Raw genomic sequence first — 10,176 nt, forward strand, 5'->3', positions numbered from 1 at the left:
AGCAAGCTAATTATCCGATTATTAATAATCCATTTGTTAATCTAATTGACATTCATATTAAGCACACAATATATTTCATTTTCATAATTGAAATACATCAGAGTACAACATCATATAGCTTCAGCACTCAGATACCCCATTACACAACTACACCAGCACCAAGTTTCACATGCAACATCTATAACCTTTCGAAATTAGCATCATAGATGGTACATAGACAGATGTATCTCATCTGGAAAACTGCTGAAGCAGAAGGCGAATATTGAGCCTTCATTGATGTTGAAGGTCTTTGTAACTTTAGGCCATTGCCTGTGGATGATTGACCGTCCATCCTTCATCCTCTTCAGGAACACTTCAATATTGGACCGTGGGTGTTGTATGAATACCTTCCTCGCCTCCTAACCATACAGGTGGTTTGACAGGTAATCATCAGTGAACTGCTTTGGAAAGGCCTGAAAACAAGGATGTGCATAAATATCTTCTCTATATTGGAAATGGGGCAAAGGAATAAAAAAAGGCATGGTATAATAGTTAGTACCATCCTGTAATGAACTGATGTCTTCTTCATTGTGCATACAAAGATCTTGTTGTTTTTTGTCGCTAATTTCTTTATCCTAACAATCTTTCTGAGTTTCTTGACTTGACTGATATTCATGGACAACTCATTTTCCCATATGCAAAAAGGGTCGAACAGTGGGTCAAAACCTCTGACAGCAGGACCTACATGTGCAAGACCAAATTGTTAAAAACCTAAATATTAGAATGGTTCCTGCAATTGCACAATAATGTGCTATTAGACAACGGACTATGCACGTGCTAACCTCGATTGTAAACCTCAGTGCTTCCCATTGATTCCCTGCAACACATATAAGGTAGTTAGTCATCAGGTTAAGTAAGGATTCGCATGCTATCAGTAAAATATGTTGATGAAAAATAAGCACATTGCAGATTCATCATATTAATTCAAGCCACATGGAAAACCCATTTATCCAAACCAAGCATGATTAAGAACTAGGAAATATATCACTTGTATATGTTTCTCATGTATTAAGTGCAGCCAAACTCAATTTATTCCTCACATGCACAACAATACAAAATTCTACCCACGACAATTAGACATCGCATTGCAGAATTGACCAAGGAGTTAACTAAACACCACAACAAATGAACCAAACATTAACTGAGCACCACATTGCATAATATAACATACTCCTAATAGAAGATCAGACAGTTAACCAAACCAAGCATGCTTAACAACTTGGAAATATAGCAATTGTATTTGTCTCTCATGTATTTAGTACATCCAAATTCGATTTATTTCTCACATGGTATACAATAACAGAATGCAGCCACAACAATTGGACATCGCATTGCAGAATTGAGCCATGAAGTTAAGTAAACACCACAACAAATGAACCAAATATTAACTGAGCACCACATTGCACAATATAACATACTCCTAATAGAAGATCAGACAGTTAACCAAACCAAGCATGCTTAACAACTTGGAAATATAGCAATTGTTTTTATTTCTCATGTATTTACTACAGCCAAATTCAATTTATTCCTCACATGGTATACAATAACAGAATGCACTCACAACTATTGAACATCGCATTGCAGAATTGAACCAAACAGTTAACTAAACACCACAACACAAATGAACCAAGCGTTAACTGAGCACCACATTGCACAATGTATAACCAAACCAAGCATGCTTGACAACTTGGAAATATAGCAATTGTATTCGTTTATCATGTATTTTGTAAAGATAAATACGAGTTATTTCTCACATGGAAGACAATAAAAAATTGCAGCCTGAAGAATTGAACATCGCATTTGCAGAATTGAACCAAACAGTTAACTGAAGACGACAACTAATTAACAAAACAGTTAATTTGAGCACCACACTGCACAACATATAGAACATATACACTAGAGCAACAGATTGCATCGTAAAATTAGATAGCACAATTCACTAGAATTTGTGAAGGAAAGCTAGGCGAGCATGCTTAACCGGCGTAGCTAGCAAATGGCAAGGTGCTCCTCCAAGATCTGGGGGTCGGCACGAATGGCAGCCATCGCGACCTCATCCGCGCGTGCGGCCGCGATTTGCTTCTCCGCTGCCAAATGCTCCTTGAGATCCTGGCTATACTGCGTGCACCATGGCTTAGGGCGGCGCTTATTTGGTGGAGGGGTCGGTGATTTGGGTGGAAGGTGTCGCGCTCGCGCCGGCGGTCGGGGCATGTGGGATGTGGAAGGAGGAGGATGATGGGGGTCGGGTGTGGATTACCTGCCTCGATAGGCGAGGCCAAGCAGCGTGAAGGAGGGTCGCCGGCGAGGAGGCGGCGCTGCAAGCAAGGAGTGAAGGTTTCAACTTGGAAAGGAAGGCGGAAACACGAGAAATGTGGCTTTTGGTAAGGGAGGGGCGGGGAGGTAGATATTTCTGCGGAAGCCGAAAATTTGGAATCGCTTCAGCAAAAAAACTGGCGCGAAAAGTGTCATCAGACACAGTCCCTTATTCAGAACTGTGTACGATATGTGAACATCACAAACGATTCAGATAGCTTAACCCGTGTGTGATGAGTTTGAGCGTCAACACTTTTGGTTCGAATTTCCCTAGTTACAGTGGTCATCCACGTCATTGCATAATTTGGGTACACATAGGAGACTATAGCACACCCACAGTTCTTAGTCGAGCAAGTTCAACAATTAAACAGAGCTAGCTGACCTAAACATTACTCTAACAAATTAAAGACCGGCGCTCTTAATTGAACAAAACAAAGAGTACTAGTACTACAGTTGGTGCTCGTCGATCTCCGCTGCCGCCTCCATTTCCAGCTCGCGCCCGACGGTCTCCTGGGGAAGGGGCTCCATCGTATCAATCGGACCATACTCCGCAAGCATCTCGCCATCCACATCTGCAATATCTTTGGAATAGGCCACCACGAGCTGGGTGTGGGCGGCCGTGATCTGGGCTTTGGCGGGCTCCGTCGTGGCAAGGTATGCCGCGCAGGAACGGACGTCTGCTCGAACTCTCTCGGCGATTGCCAACTCTTCGGCCGTGGGTTGCCGACCGTTGTCGGAGAGGCTTTTTTCGACTTGTGCGGTGACCGTCCACGAGCTGGGCATGGACGGCCTCAACATGGTAGTGGGCGGCCTCCATCAGGGCTAAGGCCGCCGCTACGGAACGGACAGCTGCTGTGCCGCTCTCGCCAGTTGCTATCCCTGAGGCAGATGTTGTTGTTGGGTAACGTAGTAATTTCAAAAAATTTCCTACGCACACGCAAGATCATGGTGATGCATAGCAACGAGAGGGGAGAGGGTTGTCCACGTACCCTCGTAGACTGACAGCGGAAGCGTTATCACAACGCGGTTGATGTAGTCGTACGTCTTCACGATCCGACCGATCAAGTACCGCACGTACGGCACCTCCAAGTTCTACACACGTTCAGCTCGATGACATCCCTCGAACTCCGATCCAGCTGAGTGTTGAGGGAGAGTTTCGTCAGCACGACGGCGTGGTGACGATGATGATGTTCCACCGACGCAGGGCTTCACCTAAGCTCCGCAACGGTATTATCGAGGTGTAATATGGTGGAGGGGGCCACCGCACACGGCTAAAATATCGTATATCAAGTGTGTATTGAGGTGCCCCCCTGCCCCCGTATATAAAGGAGCAAGGGGGAGGCCGGCTGCCCTAGGCGCGCCAAGGAGAGAGGGGGAGTCCTCCTCCTAGTAGGAGTAGGACTCCCCTTTCCTAGTCCTACTAGGAAAAGAAGGGGGGAAGGAAAGAGAGGGAGAGGGAGAGGGAAAGGGGGCTGCGCCCCCTCTCCTAGTCCAACTAGGATTCCTCCTGGGAGGGGGCGCACCACCTCCTGGCTGCTGCCCTCTCTCTCTCCCCTCAAGGCCCACTAAGGCCCAATACTTCCCCGGGGGGTTCCGGTAACCCTCCGGCACTCCGGTTTAATCCGAAACTTCTCCGGAACACTTCCGGTGTCCGAATATAGTCGTCCAATATATCAATCTTTATGTCTCGACCATTTCGAGACTCCTCGTCATGTCCGTGATCACATCCGGGACTCCGAACAACCTTCGGTACATCAAAACATATAAACTCATAATATAACTGTCATCGTAACTTTAAGCGTGCGGACCCTTTGGGTTCGAGAACTATGTAGACATGACCGAGACACCTCTCTGGTCAATAACCAATAGCGGGACCTGGATGCCCATATTGGCTCCCACATATTCTACGAAGATCTTTATCGGTCAGACCGCATAACAACATATGTTGTTCCCTTTGTCATCGGTATGTTACTTGCCCGAGATTCGATCGTCGGTATCTCGATACCTAGTTCAATCTCATTACCGGCAAGTCTCTTTACTCGTTCCGTAATACATCATCCCGCAACTAACTCATTAGTCACAATGCTTGCAAGGCTTATAGTGATGTGCATTACCGATGGGCCCAGAGATACCTCTCCGACAATCGGAGTGACAAATCCTAATCTCGAAATACGCCAACCCAACAAGTACCTTTGGAGACACCTGTAGAGCACCTTTATAATCACCCATTTACGTTGTGACGTTTGGTAGCACACAAAGTGTTCCTCCCGTAAACGGGAGTTGCATAATCTCATAGTCATAGGAACATGTATAAGTCATGAAGAAAGCAATAGCAACATACTAAACGATCGGGTGCTAAGCTAACGTAATGGGTCATGTCAATCACGTCATTCTCCTAATGAGGTGATCCCATTAATCAAATGACAACTCATGTCTATGGCTAGGAAACATAACCATCTTTGATTAACGAGCTAGTCAGGTAGAGGCATACTAGTGACACTCTGTTTGTCTATGTATTCACACATGTATTATGTTTCCGGTTAATACAATTCTAGCATGAATAATAAACATTTATCATGATATAAGGAAATATATAATACTTTATTATTGCCTCTAGGGCATATTTCCTTCAGTTGTTGCCGCCGGCCGTTTGGGCTGCCTTGGCTGCGGCCACGCTCTCACCGGAGTGGGCCGCCGAAGTTGCCCTCACGACGCAGGTCCACATCCCCATCTTTCACTGGCGACGATTGAACAGTGAAATGATATTTGGGGAGTGAGCTAGTGTGCTTGACACGCCGGCGGTGGACTGTAGCCGACACACCTTCTCGCGTAAGCCATATGTGTACTACACACAGACGGTGCACCAAGATATTTTGTGCTGCATCTCACTCGGTTGGTGATAATAAACTGTGTGCGATCTACTTGATTTTTCGTCTTGATTTGAATTACGTAATGGGGTCATAGCTGCAAAGGATGGTGTTTGAATTGCTAGAACTTTTATCTGCAGTGAACATGCAACTATAGGTGTGTCCTAAAAAAATTGGGATTATTCAGGGTTCGTTTGGACGTTTTTATACATTAACTTGGTTTTGTAGGCATTTCAGGTGCATAATTCAAATTTGAACTACATGCACATGCTCCAGTGCATATAAACGGGTTGAAAATCAAATGTGTGTCCTTGGTTGCATGCTTAGGTCCCATGCAAGAAATGGGAATGAATTTCATACACCCTGCCACCGTCACTTGGCCGCAAACATTGAGATACCTGGTTTTTAAATTCTAGTAAATCCAAAACTAGTCTGAAATTCATGAAACTTGGCATGCTATCATGGAGCGGCATCAATATGCCATGGTAAATATTTTTTTCCCATTTGGGGCGGGTTTGGGTATAAGCTTCTCACAAACCAGAGCTTCTCACAACAAGCGTGATGGTTTCGATAGGGAACGTGCCACCTTTGGGGACAAAACGATATCCGTTGCCTCTTATTGCTTTCAAAAAATTTCCAGTGTCAACATAGAACAACAAGAGTGTTGTGTTTAATTTTGGAATTTTTCGGGGTTTGTTTGGACATTTTTATACATTAACTGGGTTTTCGAGGCATTTTATGTGCATAATTCAAATTTGAACTACATGCGCATGCTCCAGTGCATATAAATTGGTTGATAAATCAAATTTGTGTCCTTGGTTGCATGCCTAGGTCCCATGCAAGAAATGGGAATGAATTTCTAACACCCTGCCACCATCACTCGGCCGCAAACATTGAGATACCTGGTTTTTAAATTCTAGTAAATCCAAAACTCGTCTGAAATTCATGAAACTTGGCATGCTATCATGGAGCGGCATCAACATGCCATGGTAAAAAATTTGTCCCATTTGGGGCAGGTTTGGGTATAAGCTTCTCACAAAGCAGAGCTTCTCACAACAAGCGTGATGGTTTCAGTAGAGAACGTGCCACCTTTGGGGACGAAACGATATCCGTTGCCTCTTATTCCTTTCGAAAAATTTCCAGTATCAACATAGAACAACAGGAGTGTTGTGTTTAATTTTGGAATTTTTGGGGTTTGTTTGGACATTTTTATACATTAACTTGGTTTTCCAGGCATTTTATGTGCATAATTCAAATTTGAACTACATGCACATGCTCCAGTGCATATGAACTGGTTGAAAAATTAAATCAGTGTCCTTGGTTGCATGCTTAGGTCCCATGCAAGAAATGGGAATGAATTTCATACACCCTGCCACCGTCACTTGGCCGCAAACATTGAGATACCTGGTTTTTAAATTCTAGTAAATCCAAAACTAGTCTGAAATTCATGAAACTTGGCATGCTATCATGGAGCGGCATCAATATGCCATGGTAAATATTTTTTCCCATTTGGGGCGGGTTTGGGTATAAGCTTCTCACAAACCAGAGCTTCTCACAACAAGCGTGATGGTTTCGATAGGGAACGTGCCACCTTTGGGGACAAAACGATATCCGTTGCCTCTTATTGCTTTCAAAAAATTTCCAGTGTCAACATAGAACAACAAGAGTGTTGTGTTTAATTTTGGAATTTTTCGGGGTTTGTTTGGACATTTTTATACATTAACTGGGTTTTCGAGGCATTTTATGTGCATAATTCAAATTTGAACTACATGCACATGCTCCAGTGCATATAAATTGGTTGATAAATCAAATTTGTGTCCTTGGTTGCATGCCTAGGTCCCATGCAAGAAATGGGAATGAATTTCTAACACCCTGCCACCATCACTCGGCCGCAAACATTGAGATACCTGGTTTTTAAATTCTAGTAAATCCAAAACTCGTCTGAAATTCATGAAACTTGGCATGCTATCATGGAGCGGCATCAACATGCCGTGGTAAAAAATTTGTCCCATTTGGGGCAGGTTTGGGTATAAGCTTCTCACAAACCAGAGCTTCTCACAACAAGCGTGATGGTTTCGGTAGGGAACGTGCCACCTTTGGGGACGAAACGATATCCGTTTCCTCTTATTGCTTTCAAAAAATTTCTAGTGTCAACATAGAACAATAGGAGTGTTGTGTTTAATTTTGTATTTTTTGGGGCTCGTTTGGACATTTTTTTACATTAATTGGGTTTTCTAGGCATTTATGTGCATAATTCAAATTCGAACTACATGCACATGCTCCAGTGCATATAAATTGGTTGAAAAATCAAATATGTGTCCTTCGGTGCATGCTTAGGTCCCATGCAAGAAATGGGAATGAATTTCAATCTCCAGGGCACTGCTGATTGCTGGCAAAACATTGAGATACTTTGTTTTTAAATTCTAGTAAATCCAAAACTAGTCTGAAATTCATGAAACTTGGCATGCTATAATGGAATGGCACCCGACATGTTGTGGTATTTTTCGTGTCCATTTTGAGAGAAGGCGCACTCGAATAACAGCCAACAAAGGCATTTTGAAACAAATAGTTGCCACTGTAACATCTCAAACATTTTGTATAATTTAAATTGTGTGCGTTCTGTTAACCATTCACATGACACCATGCCTCACTCTTTTAAGGCTAGGAGGTGCCATGCGGATAGGTGCTTGAGTGCTTGACTAAATGGGAGGCGTGCGAGCTGTACTCCAATGCGGAGTCTCACCGGGAAGCGTGCGAGTTGTACGCCGTGCAGGCTCACCGGGAAGCGAGCCCTTTGACTTCCATGGCCGCCCGCCTTGCTCGCATCCTCTACATTAATGGCGCCCAAGCCGCAGTTTAATACGGCTTTTAAATATAAAACACTCATCGCAAACGTTTTAGTTAGAACACCCGTATGGAAAACCGAAAACTTCCCCAGGAAGCCAAGGGAAAATGTGCCTAGCGGGATTTATGCAGCTCTTGATCGCAAACATTTAAGTTAGAACACCCGTATGCAAACCGACAGCTTCCCCAGGAAGCCAAGAGAAAATGTGTCCAACAGGATTTCTGCAGCTCTTGATCGCAAACGTTTTAGATAGAACACCCGTATGCAAAGTGAGAGCTATGGTCTTCCCCCTTAAGTCGACGGAAAATTCGCAGCGCAGGATTTGTGCATCCCTTCAACGCAAACGGTTGTTTTGGATGACCTGTGTGCAACCATGTAGAAACAATTTGGTAAGATTTGCATCTGTCTTATTGGGTATGTTGCCATTTGTCAAACTGGAAAGATTGACATTTGTTGATCAAGTAACATTGCCATTTGTCAATCCTTGTAACACTGCGATTTGTCAAAATATGCAGCTAAAAATCACTAGCACTATATAATTTTTGCAACTAAAATTCAGTAATTAAGCATAGATTTCATTCATAGATTAAGCAGTCGTTTTCTACCTCTTGAGCATGCGTTGGTTTTCCCTTGAAGAGGAAAGGGTGATGCAGCAAAGTAGCGTAAGTATTTCCCTCAGTTTTTGAGAACCAATGTATCAATCCAGTAGGAGACTACTCGCAAGTCACCTAGTACCTGCACAAACAATCAAGAACCTTGCAACCAACGCGATAAAGGGGTTGCCAATCCCTTCACGGCCACTTGCAAAAGTGAGATCTGATAAAGATAATAAGATAAATATTTTTGGTATTTTTGTTGTATAGATTGGAAAGTAAAGATTGCAAAATAAATAGTAAACTAGAATTATAGATCAGAAACTTATATGATGTAAAGTAGACCCGGGAGCCATAGGTTTCACTAGTGGCTTCTCTCATGATAGCATATATTATGGTGGGTGAACAAATTACTGCCGAGCAATTGATAGAAAAGCGCATAGTTATGAGAATATCTAGGCATGATCATGAATATAGGCATCACGTCCGTGTCAAGTAGACCGAAACGATTCTGCATCAACTACTATTACTCCACACATCGACCGCTATCCAGCATGCATCTAGAGTATTAAGTTCATAAGAACAGAGTAACACATTAGGCAAGATGACATGACGTAGAGGGATAAACTCAAGAAATATGATATAAACCCCATCTTTTTATCCTCGATGGCAACAATACAATACGTGCCTTGCTGCCCCTACTGTCACTGGGAAAGGACACCGCAAGGTTGAACCCAAAGCTAAGCACTTCTCCCATTGCAAGAAAGATCAATCTAGTAGGCCAAACTAAACCGATAATTCGAAGAGACTTGCAAAGATATCAAATCATGCATATAAGAATTCAGAGAAGAACCAAATATTGTTCATAGATAATCTTGATCATAAACCCACAATTCATCGGATCTCGGCAAACACACCGCAAAAGAATATTACATCGAATAGATCTCTAAGAACATCGAGGAGAACTTTGTGTTGAGAACCAAAGAGAGAGAAGAAGCCATCTAGCTAATAACTATGGACCCGAAGGTCTGTGGTAAACTACTCACACATCATCGGAGAGGCTATGGTCTTGATGTAGAAGCCCTCCGTGATCGAATCCCCCTTCGGCAGATTGCCGGAAAAGGCCCCAGATGGGATCTCACGGGTACAGAAGGTTGCGGCGGTGGAAAAGTGGTTTCGTGGCTCTCCTGGATGTTTTTAGGGTACAAGGGTATATATAGGCGAAAGAAGTACGTCGGTGGAGCTACGAGGGGCCCACGAGGGTTGGGGCACGCCAACCCCCTGGGCACGCCCTCCTGCCTCGTGGCCTCCTCGTTGCGTCTCTGACTTCGACTCCAAGTCTCCTGGATTGCGTTTGTACCAAGAAAGATCCTCGCGAAGGTTTCGTTCCGTTTGGATTCCGTTTGATATTCCTTTTCTGCGAAACACTGAAATAGGCAAAAAATAACAATTAGCACTGGGCCTCCGGTTAATAGGTTAGTCCCAAAAATAATATAAAAGAGCATATTAAAGCCCATTAAAC

The sequence above is a fragment of the Triticum aestivum genome, chromosome 2D (assembly GCF_018294505.1).
Source record: "Triticum aestivum cultivar Chinese Spring chromosome 2D, IWGSC CS RefSeq v2.1, whole genome shotgun sequence".
NCBI classification, from domain to species: domain Eukaryota; kingdom Viridiplantae; phylum Streptophyta; class Magnoliopsida; order Poales; family Poaceae; genus Triticum; species Triticum aestivum.